Source organism: Cariama cristata, unplaced genomic scaffold (assembly GCF_000690535.1).
Source record: "Cariama cristata isolate BGI_N322 unplaced genomic scaffold, ASM69053v1 scaffold3383, whole genome shotgun sequence".
NCBI lineage: Eukaryota > Metazoa > Chordata > Aves > Cariamiformes > Cariamidae > Cariama > Cariama cristata.
The window spans coordinates 55551-67951 of NW_009608784.1; positions in this window are offsets into that span (position 1 = coordinate 55551).

Genomic DNA, 12401 nt, shown 5'->3' on the forward strand with positions numbered 1-12401 from the left:
TAGGCAGGGGTGTTACTGCTTTGGCAAGCAACCCATGGCATCTTGGCTTCGCTCTGCATATTGGATTTGGTGCATTCTCAGCTCAGGAACTGATTCTGCTCCACTGAAATCAATGGAGACCGCTACTGTGCTCTTTATGTGGCATTTTTCATAAGAATTAATTTCACTTTACAAAATAATCCAAAGAAATGTTCACTAGCCTTTTGCTTTGCTTTTACCACCAGCTGTGCAAATGCTAATTCTACTGTGTTCTGCACCAGGTTATTACCCAGGGACTATTATTTGGTCTACAAAATAATAATCTACTTATAAGGAAGACTTATTTAAAATTGAAAGTATTCAGATTATTATCTCTAAGAATTGTTTGGTAGTCACTCATTTCCTCAGCTGGAAAACTCTTGACAAATACCACATTTTCCCCAAAACTTCCTGTAGTTCTTCAAGGGCAGGTTTTGCTCTGTGCTGACTGCCTGGGTCAGCTTGTTCTTTCCCTCAACTTTCTTCCCTCAGTCCATACCTGCAAGATCCTCTTCCCTCCTTTTTTCTTTCCATTCATCTTTCTCTCAGTTCATGAAATCCTTCTCCTAGCCAAATAGACCATGGGGTTTGACTCTATTGAACATTGCACTTGAAAGTGGACTCACTGTCAAAAAAAGATTCTTGTAAAACAAACAACTCTTCAGTATGAATTCAGAGCCATACCTCATCCATTAAATGTAATGATAAAGATGTGGTGTTATTATTTTTCGTTCCTACTTCCACTAAAAGTAGCGAGACAGTTTTTAGGAAGTTGAAATACAAGTATGACATGCAAGTACTTGGATGGAGAGCAGCAGAAGTGACTTAGATGCCTTGCCAGCTGGAAGGGATGTTCTGCTTCTTTTTGTACATCCAATTGGCCTGCAATTTGCATGGACTCTTAGGTTATCAAATGGTGCCTTCAGTAGAGGCTGCTGACTTGATTCGGCCTCATAGAGTCAGTATTTGTTGCTTTTGGCTTACTACACATTGCTCGGTGAGCACAGTAATAACCAGTGATGCTGCAGACCTCCCCACATATTAGGGAAACAATATTCTTGACTTTAACTTTCTTCCTCTTATAAGGACTAACCTTCCTGACTGCTATAAAACACAACCATGGCATAGATGTTAAAGATTTTTATCTCATCAGTTTCTCAGCCATGATTTCACTAGCATTTGAGTGGAATTTCTCGCATCAGTACCAGATGTCCTTAAAGCATTTTTGCCTGGTGCCTTATGGAAACAAAGTTCATGGGATCAGAATGTGCGTATGTGTCTGTGTGCCTCTGCCATGTTTAAACATTGGTCAGTTTAAAAAAAATTGCCAAAGGGGGAGAGGTCTCACACAGAATCAACTTCCTACACCTTTTGATAAATGTTAGCATCTCACCTGAGAAAAAGTCTGAGAGGCAGGCTCACAACCTGTTAGATATAAGAAAAGCCACACAAAGCAGGTCAGGAGGAAAAGAAAGTGAGGGACACAAAGAGCTTGATGTTCTGAATGTTCTGTCAGCCAAGAAGGTGTCAGAGCTTACACCTCCTCAGACTTGCTGCAGAGATCCAAAGGGAAAACAGCGAGTGTTGCATTGCTAAAAAAAGGATCCCTTTAATCTGCCAGGATATTAACTTTTTTATTTATAGCTCAATCTCTGCCCTGAGCTGTGTTACGTTCTTTGGATGCCCAAGGCTTAAAGGCCCTGTGCTTAAACTACCAAAACTACAGAAATGTGTCACCATATTTGCAAAAGATTTGGTCCTTGTTTTATACCATGTAGTAGGTCTGTGCAATAGCAAGAATTAATATCCACAGACCACAGTCTATGACGATAAGAAAATGGAGAACTTTGTCATGCTTTTAATGAATTTCCAGTGTTAGAGATTCCATAGTTGTCCCAGGCAACCTATTGCAGAACATCATTAAGTTTACTTTTGAACATTTTTCCAAATGCTTAATTTCACTCTGCCTTGCTACAGCCAAGGCACATTGCATTCTAGCCATGCTGAATATGGAGAACAGAATATTCCCTCCCTTTTTGAAAATATTCCCTCCCTCCTCTCAGTCTTTGCTACCTGAGACTAGAGAAATCCCCTTCCATATGTGACGTTTTCTATAGTTGCTCTACTGTGCTCCAGACCATCTGCTTGATCCACTTTTTTTTTTTTCCTTTGAAGTATGGTGCTCAAAGTCAGATACAGCGACAAAGAAAATATTTTGTTAATAGAGCATGGAGCAGCACGATTATTTTCCACATCTTACATACAACATCCTGTTCATTTAGGTTCCTAGGCTGGTGCTTGCTATTTTAAAACACTGTTGATTATCTTCAGTTTGTCATGTGCTATTAATGCCAGATTCTTTTTTGTAAAACTGTTACCTAAACTGTAGTACCTCCAGTCTACACAGGTGATTATTCCTATGTACCATCTTACATGTATCATTGCAGAATTGCTTCTATTTTTTCAGATCCCTTTCCAATACCCATTTCAGTTTGAATCCTAGTCCTTCAGCATCTCTGCTACCCCTAACTGCCTGGGATCATATTCAGACTTAAAAATTGTGTTCTGTATTCCACCATCCAAGTTATTAATAAAAATATTGACCCAGGGCAAGTTTTGCAGAACCCAGTGCATACCTTCTTCCAGTTTGAAACTAAATTATAACTCTGTACATATGGTTGTCTGAATACTGTTTCCCAATCATTTTTGCACTTATGTTGTGTTAGTTTCATCAAGTGTAAAGGACAGTGAGGTGCAATTGCAATATTTTTGTTCCAGGTTGTGAGATATAAGCCAGAAAAGATTTAGCTTTCAGATCCCTGAGTGAATTTGCACAACTAATTAGTAGGGGGAAAAGTAGTTAAAATTTAAAATCAAACAAAAGTAAATCTTGTTCTACCAAACCTCCAACACAAAACTCCGCTCTGTCCTTTTACAGTTACATCTTGTAAAATTATTGTGTTCTCAGAGCTACAGAAGTAGATGAAACTACTTGAAAGGTTACCTGGAAGAATTCAATCTGAAAAACACAGAAGTAACTTGGTAATATATGGTAGGACTTGGGTTGGGTTTTTTCCTCCACACCATGTATTTCTGTTCTACTGATTAAAATCCATTTTAAAAAGTCAAACATCAGCATGGTACGTTTTTCTGTAAATATAAGTTCAATTTTAATTTAAGTTTGTACATAAAATCCTATTTTAGGTGAGATTATGCTAGATATATTTAACCTGCTAGCTAAAAGTACTGAAACATGGAACAACTTTTTTTGTGTGTATGTGACAAAAAGGCTTTTCAAGAACAATATTCCCTTGATGTGTCAGGCTGTTGACTATCTTTTTGAAACATTGATCTCCGTGAGAACAGCAGGAAAAAAAGCAGGAATGGAGTCGTGTGACCAGCAGATCATAGAAACTTCCTTGCTGCAGTCCTGGAACAAACCTTGTGGATTTATAATGAACATGCTGGATGTGAAGGAGTTCATTATTCATTGTCTAAGGCATCTTGGCTTATGGTCCACTAGCAAATTCTTGTCTGACAGCAAAAAAAAAGGTGTAAAATGTACTTTGTGTTCCCATCAGATATCCATTGTGAGGAAATCTTCCCTGAAGGGAAGCTGGCCTGAACTAAGGTTTGCTGGAGGGGTCATGCTGCTCCCTCTCTGAACCCTGGAGAGTTACACATTAAATATACAAAATCCACTTTGTAGGAAGTAAGTCAATACAGTAAAGCCATCACTTTCTTGATTTTGATAAACTTTGAATGGGCTCATGAGAGGAATTGTATCATGACTGTTTGGCAACAGTAATAACTGCAATAAGCAGTTTCCAGCACAGAACAGCACAGAGCTCAGTGGGGCCTCTGGAAGCAGATATAACTTAATAGTAATAGCAAACAACAGAGACAATTTAGAACAGGACCACAGAGAGGAAAGTGATGAGAACTCACTAAACATACTCCTCATCTTCTTACTACCATTAAGAAGTGACATTGGATGCTAATGAGGACTGGAGTTGGTTGGGACTTTTAAAAGGGAAGCACTGGTCTCCTTTCAGATGCCTGATAAAGTGGGAAAATTTTAGGACTGCTTTTTCAAGAAGTTGACCCTAAGTGTGTAAGCAAAAAAGCCTGCTGCATGCAGCATCCTGGCAATCCTATTGCCATGGTGAGCTGCAGCAGGGCAATATGTGATAATCAAAGCATGTTTAAGTTGTTATTACAGGAACAGGGTATTCTTCTGAAAAGAAGAGAAGGGCTTAAGTATCTTAAACATACTAGGTTCCTCTCAAACAAAATTTCCAAAAGATCTAGATTATTTAGGTGCCTCAACCTGAAATTAGAGTTATTTTCAGTCAGGTTCCATAGGCCACTTAGCGGCTGTGTTTCCAACACCAACCCACTTTGATGGTCCCCTTATACTACAGCTCCACAGAAAGTGGGCAATGTTGCTGTATCACTCCAATTGCCTCCTTTGACATGAACACAGTCAGCATATGCTTGCCATTCCACACAACCAAGCTGGGGCCTCTCCACACCTGGAGGGTTCGAAGGCTCACATGACCCCATCCCATGAGGGCTGCTGGTTTTGTGGTAGCAAAGGATTTTCCTACTCTTGCAGTTTGTTTTCATGGTTATCCAGCTCCAATTTTCCTAGGGAGTGGGCTCACCAGTCAGGTAGCCACATATGCTGGGGACCTCCCAGCCACCACATCCCAGGGCACCCACCCATGTTCATGCCCTGTGTTCATGCACCATGGCAGCAGAAAATGCTGTGGCTTGGGCTGTCTTCCAGCCTCCGATGGCGGTTTCACTCCCCAGCCAGTAGTTCGGGTGCCCAGACCACCTACATGTTCCTGGGGCAGATGCTCATAGGGATGGGCAGTTTTGGAAGTGCTTTAGGTTGAAATTGTAAGATTCTGCTCAGACGTTCCTTTACTTTAAAAGCCTCTCTACGAACATAGCTAGCAAAGATCACCATAATCAAGTTTTCCTGTGAGCAGCAGAACTAATAATACCTGTTTGCATAAAAATTTTTGTCTGATGTCCCCTATACTTGTTCCCTGCAATGAGTGTAACATCCATATATTCCCTATATGACCAGCAAAGCAATCCAGCCCCCTTCTTTCTATTCCCAATGACACCCTAACCCAATACCCCATTGGATATCCAATATCCAATGTTCAGCTCCTTCCTGTAGCCATAGCAAGCCCACTATGTTATCCTGTTTTCCACATTTTTAATACCCCTGTCTCCTGCATTGCCCCCTGCCCCCTGGCCAGCACATCCCAAGCTGGCGGTAGGTGGGCAGGTTGCTAACAGGCCGGGTAACAGCCCTGCCCTGCCCTTCCCTCAGGCACACTTCTCTCCTAGGCACTTATCTTCACAAAATTTGTCAGAATTTAATATCTTTCATATTTCTACCCCTGCATCAAATGTGGTTGAAAATAACTAAGAGGTTCAAATGCTTTCAAAGAGTCCAAACAGTTGTGTTGCCATCTCATTACCAACAAAAAGTGTGAGCAGGAGGCTGTAGCCATGACACGCCTCTAATACTACATAGGTATTGTGGTGAGGGGAAAGGAATCTGCATCTGACTCAGTCCAACTGCCAGCACAAATACTCTAATAACTAATTAAAATCAGGGTATTCCAGGAAAGAATACCAGAACATTTCAGGGTCAGTGGAAAACCTGAATAAAGAATAATTTTTCACATTCATAGAGCGAGAGAGAACTCTGAGGCACTCCAGAAACACAGTGTTACTGGCAGATAACTACAAACCACTATTCTGTTTTAAAGGGAAAACATTAAATTGCATGAGATGGGTTCTGAATGGTATTTATAGAGGCAAGTAAAAAAGGTTATTGTCTGTATCTCCAAAGGCAGCTGAATGATGACATCTGCTTAAAGTGTAAAGCAAGTGAAAAAGAAGTAGCATGTTAAACTGTATTAAGAAGATGTGTTATTGTGCTATATAGATCAGATACATGTCCTCATCCTGGTTATTATTGTAATAGCTTGACAAAAAGATGATTACAAAAGTAAAAAAAAAATAAAGCTCAAGGAAAAGCAATTTAAAAAATTCAAATCAGAATTCCCTAAACGCTTACTTCCAAGGCATACACATAGGAAAACAAAAAGGACTATTTGCAGATCTGAGTCATGAAGTAAGCGTGAGTCTTGCTTATACTGTGACTGGAAAGAAGAGGAAAAACAAGGGCACAGGGCATGACTGAGAAAAGCCAGTCCCTCAGCACGAGCTCTGCAGTCCCAGGGTACCCAGCAGAATGACCACTTGCAGAAGAAAAGGAGCAGAACAGGTAACTATTGGGACCCATTTGGTTATCTCCATTGAAAACATTAAAAAGGATTGAATTAGAATAAAATGCCAAAAAAAAAAAAGGCAAATAAAAGGAAAAAAGTACACTTTTAAGATTGTGTTTAGTTAAAGCAGAACAATAATAATGTAAAAAAGCAGTAGAATTTTAAAAATGGATGTCTACATAAATAATAATTGTGCTATCTGCTATAAAATAGTGCTTCTGAATTGATTTTTTTCCAGGCAGATAACATTAAGAAAAAATTGCCCTCTCCTGTAAAACATAAATTTTTATAAAAAGTGCATGTGAAAGTTTTCTCTTTAGCAGTTGGCATTAAGGACTCATAACCAGACCAATAAGCCTCTGTGGTTCTCCTAAACACTGTTTCCCATGGTACTAAACTGCTCAGGAAGTACATGAGCAAAGCAAATTTACTTCAGAAATCTATCTGCTAAAAGCAGTATAGGTCCTGTAACAGAATATTTATTGAAAAAGCAAAATGTATGTTTATATACTGCAACTATATCATACATTTAAAGATTTTCTTCTCTACTGACGAATGCTCAGGAAAGCAAAAGGTTTGTTACAAATGGATGCAAACTACCAAGTTCCTTTCCAGCTTTGGTAAATGCTGTGAACTGTTTAAGGGTGAAGCAGTTACATGACAGAGTTACACTAAAGAAGGATTCAGCCTTTGGCACTGTGGGACCTAAATATTAGACCAGCTCTTTCCCATTAAAATAATGTACCTCTCTCTCTCGAGCCTTCTGGAGTGCCCACATTTCTGATTTTTGCAGCAGTTAGATATTAGAATAACAGCAGGAGTACAGTGTAAAGTACATTTATATTAAAAGATCTATAAGGAAATGAATACTAGTGTGTCTAATATATGTAGCTGTATGAATCTTTAAGTTGCATTTTAAGTGTTGTAGTCCGTCATCTTATTCTACTTTAACAGCTATTTTCTTTTTGCAGAAGTTGGGAATTGGTACATAAACTTAGCATCAGGGATTAGGCTAATGTTCCATAAAGACAGACAATTGCAATAATATATCATTCAAGATTCACATTTTATGAGATTCAAGTCTTTTGAATCTTTCTTGAATTACCTATTCATTTGATGACACTTTCTCACTAAGAGATATTCACTTATCGACCAACTATTAGAAAGACTGGTGCAGCATGCTGAAAGCAATAAGTAAGTATAAAATCTCACCCTATAAAAGCACTATCGTCACCAAGTTCAGCTCCCGCAAACAAGAAGCTATGAGAGTATTAATAGCATGCAATCCATTTATTTTTGTGCCCAGAAATGGTTTGTAAGTTATTTAAAAATTAAGATAATGATATTTTTCTATTCAATAAAAGATAGAAATGTTATCATATGTGTGTGGATTCATTTTTTTCAGGTAACAGTGACCAGAATGACTACTTGTTTAACACTACAAACCAGCAGACATTAGGAAACACAGGTTTTTTTCCAAACACCTTTTCAGAGTGTGTAAGGGCAGGATGAGTGGCACTGGTACAAGGCACAGAAACGTATGGCTGGTGGTTTGGGGTGAAAGCGGGATCTGGCACTTTGCAACACAACACAAAAGTGTTTGCACATGTCAAAAGGCTGCTATGCGAGCAGAGATTTCAATCCGTTGAAGTGAGAGCGCTTTTTGTTACTCCTGCTGCATTACAGGGACGCAGCCTGGCCCCCATAGCAGCCCCCAAGGAGGGGACTGCTCTCAGCCCCACATGCAGGCCCTGCTCCCTGCCGCCCCCAGCTGCCAGGCGTTTTGGGGAGGCACCAAGCAGTCCCCTGACACTCGGGATGAAAGCCAGTGGCGAGCTGGTTCTTTCGGGGGAGCAGTGTGCCTTGGCCTGTCCCCGACAGGGCTGCACTCAGTGGGGAGGGCTAAGGAGAAAGCCAAGCTTGTGAGGCACCATGACAGAGCCCTGCCCAAGATCTGCTGAGGGTGAGGTGGGTCTGGATGAGACCCTGCTGAGGGCAACTGGGGTCAGTCACAGCCCCAGGGTGGCTGGGCAGGGCTATGGGGATGGGGACCGTCTGAGGTCAGGCCAGGATGTGGGCCCTCATGGCAGGGCAGGACAGGGCTGTGGGGAGCTGGAGATCAGCCTGCTGCTGGTCACTGGGCCGTGGGCAGAGTGGGAGAGGCCAGGCAGGGCCAGTGAGGCCCTCAGTGGGGTTTGCCCTGGTGAGGACAGGAGCTCCACCTCAGACAGCCAGGGCTGCCTGTTGGCATTTGTCTCTCAGCTTGTGGAGCTAAGAAACAGCCATTTTAGGCAGGAACTTCTCAAGGGGCAGGAACTTCTCAAGCGATGAGGTTTGTGTTTTACTTCAGCTCAGTTTTGGTTCCCCGGAGAAGCCCTACCAGTGATCCCCTCAGACCCCACCAGTCGTTTGCTTGGCATGGCATGGCACAACATGGCTGCTCCCTTGTAGTGCTGCAAAGCCCCGCCATGTCCCGTGACAGGAGAGACAGCGCGCACTGCCGAAACAAAAGCCTATCAATTAAATGCTCTCTAATTTAATTTGCCTGTCATGAACTTGAGCTGTTTTGTGCAAGAGTGTCTCTAACCCAGTCTATTAGTATGTTAGCACAGCTTGTCAAAACGCTCTCATGGTCTCAGCAAACAGCTAAATGAGAGACTTGTCCCTTCTAATGTGACGTATCAAATCCACGCATACAGCTCCCATGCCTGCTGTTTGTCGAAAGGCAGATGTTTCTGTTCATTGAAACTTGGTTCTTATAATTAAGATGATTTTTATGTCTTCAGTTCTATTTTTTCGGAAGCTATTCTTGTGGCTGGGTTTGTGCTCCTGACAAATCCAGTAGCAGTGGTGAGTAAGGGGAGAACTCAGTTCCCACATGGGAAGTGAATGATTATGTTGTTCTCAGAGCATAACCTGGGATTTATGTTTTACAGATTCCTGAAGGCCTCTCCTTCTGCTTTGCTTGGTATAACATGCTGCAGGAAAATGCATTGGCTTTGTGTAAGCGGAGGACAAATATGCAGACTGAAATCCCTGTTGGAAACAAATTATCAGACCTGACTTCTTCTAAAGAGCAGACTCCTATATCCCAGGTTAGTGTCTCGGTCACGGGCTCATGAACTGCTTTCTTTGGGTTATTTCTGTCTTAGAAAAATGTTACTACGGACCTGAAAAGTTGTCCAACTAGTAAGTGACAAAAGAGTCAAATTATTTCAAAGGAGAATTAGGCAAACTGGTGGGGAAAAGGTCTGTTAAGGGTGCTTCCAGTTACTTATTTATTTGAAAACTAACCTCTATGATACTGCTGTGATCATTGCTGAGGCTGAGAAAACAGCTATCCCTAGTATGTCCCATAGTTCAGGTCGCCCTTTCCTCCACACCAGGGTTTGCTGGAGGCTTGTTGGAGAGCAGCTCAGATCACCCCATTTTCTTGTGCCACCAGTTCCTTTTGAAGGAAACATGGAGGTAAGTGTAGGTCTCAAGTCCAGTTTCTGGATGTGCCACTGATGCATGGCCAGGTAAAGCTGGGCAACCGGATCTGCAGCATAGGTCGTCGAAGAGCTCAGTCCTGTAGCCTTCGTTCAGCATGTTTCACACCTTTATCTTCCTAGCACAATTATACAGAGGAAAGGCAATAACTAATGTCACAGCAGAGACATTACTCCATTGCCTTTTTTTTTTCTTTTTTGACCAAGAGAGGGTTTGTTCTAAGGCATAAAATTTTATGTGATCTATTTTAGTGAATAGCTGGGGTGTTGAAGGACTCTGCTGCACTAGCTGGAAAAAAAAAAAAAAGCACCATTTTCATCTTGACTGTAGCACACTGTCTGTGACATGATGGACTGATGATGGAGCAGGCCTGATAAGTACTTGCCAAGCTGAGACAGGACAAATGCATGTAAATGTTGGTGTGAATCTGATTGTTCTTTATTCATTGGCTGTCAATACCTTTGAATGTAACCTTATTTTCATTTCCTCTCCCTTTTCCTCATTTCCAGTGCAATCAATACCAACCAACAAGTACTCTGTTAGGAATGTGTTGTGCTTTACATTGAGCAGCAGGCTTGTTTGATGTTAATACCTTTGAGTACAGGAGGCTAGCTTGTCATTACCTAACATTATCCTTCCTTTATATCAATGCCAATGAGACTAGAGGAGCTTCTGGGAAGCTACAGGTATTGAAGATTCCTGCTTTGCCCCTTTACTCTTTTTGGTATATTCAAATCCCAAGTGTATGACTTAGAGTCAGAATTGAAAGCCTATCCAAAAGATTAGATCTTCAGACGAGGCCAGTGCACTAGCATGATAACGGAAGTCAGTAGAAGGGGCTATGCAATGGTTTTTGTACGCTTCATTTGTTTGCATTCTAACTTGGCTTCCTTTAGTCAGTAGCCTCTTTTGTTGTGTTTTTTTTTTTTTTATCAGTCTTGAGTTCTAAGAATATCAGTCTTCAGACAAAATAACCACAAGTTCTGCCATTTTTTTCCAGTTAAGAGTCTTACTTCTGACATTTATTGGGTGACTGGTTTCTCTTGGTGTTTATTAGCATAGTCCTAATGAAGTAGTGAGGCAGGTTTTGGATGTTTTTTTTTTAGTGTTTTCTACTTTTTCTGCTTTTTCTGGTTACTCTGATCATGTCTGATCATGTCTGAAAGCTTTGTTCTTACTGTAAGAGGTAGTCAAGTAGATTAAACTAACTTTTGACCAATACTGAGAGCAGCTGAGGAGAGAATTGTCCTTCATGTCAAGTTTCACAGACCTTCCTGCTAAACTTGTCCTCTTTTTTACTTTTAAGACTTCCACAATTTACCGATTACTTCCTGTTACTTCTTGATTGACTCAGAGGTTTTCATAGCATGCCAGTGCCACTGTGATAATTTAAAACCACTTGTTGCTGATGAAGATAAATGTAAGCGGTCTCATTTACCTCTCGACCATTATTTTTGATCTGAATGTCAGAAGCTGTGCTCAGAGGAAGTCTACATAAGCGGATTGATAGAAATCTGTGGACACTCATGGAAATTTGCTACTTAGTACGCTGGCAGTTTCCTCTGCATTTATGTCACTCCCTCTTCCCCCTGCATATAGCAGATGTAGCACCCTTATGAATTAATTATCTGATGTACAGGAACAGAATGAGTTTCCATATCTTCCTGTACTGCAGTCTTCTGCTTCTAAATTAAAATGTTTGACTGAAAAGGAGATGATTGAAGGTTCCATTTCTCCCTGATTATTACACCAGGGTTCTTGTAGCCTGTTTAAATGGAATTTGTGATGGGACAGATGACCTCAAAAAGAACAAGGAAACATGTTTCTCCTTTCCATTCTTTATTTGCAGAAAATACAGAATACTTCATTCTGTCTTCTCTGGGAACAGCTACAGGAAAAAATGATATTGAGTCATGTGATTTTACCTCAAGTCTTTTGCCTTAGACCAAAGTTTAGTATTTTTCTTCAGAGCTGCCAGTTTTACAGGTGAGGATGTCTGTGCAGTTTTGGAGCACACATCTTTGCAAGTCTTTAAGTACACAGTTCAAAACCATGGATATTTTTTCTTGCCCTCCCAGAGGAAGTAACTGTAAAATTCACAACACTGAGGCGATCTGGACTATGTTCAGATAACACGTTTCAGGAATGACTGCCTGAAAACAGAAGAGTAAAGGCAGTCTGGGTTTTATTGTGAGCCAAGAACCAGAGCATGAAGTGCCTAGGGATTCTGCCTATGCAATTGCTGTATGTACAGGCAATCTGCTAATGTGTTTAAGGGATGTGTTTTCTCTGCCATTGTTGTCCAGATACCTAATTTAAAAACTAGCAGTGGATTTATTTGCACATTACTGTCATACCTCCAGCAAAAACATCAGCTTGTTCTTAGATGTTAAAGTTACTTGAATTTATGCAAGTGGATTTTCTAATGATTCCTGCAGAAACGAATCCAGTTTGGTTTGTTTGAATTAACTCCTCCAAGGCTTCTCCTTTATTTTGCAAATGTTTCCCTTATCTATGTGCTTTTCCTGGGATGGTGGCTAAATGTTAAGAGAATGATAATACTGAATA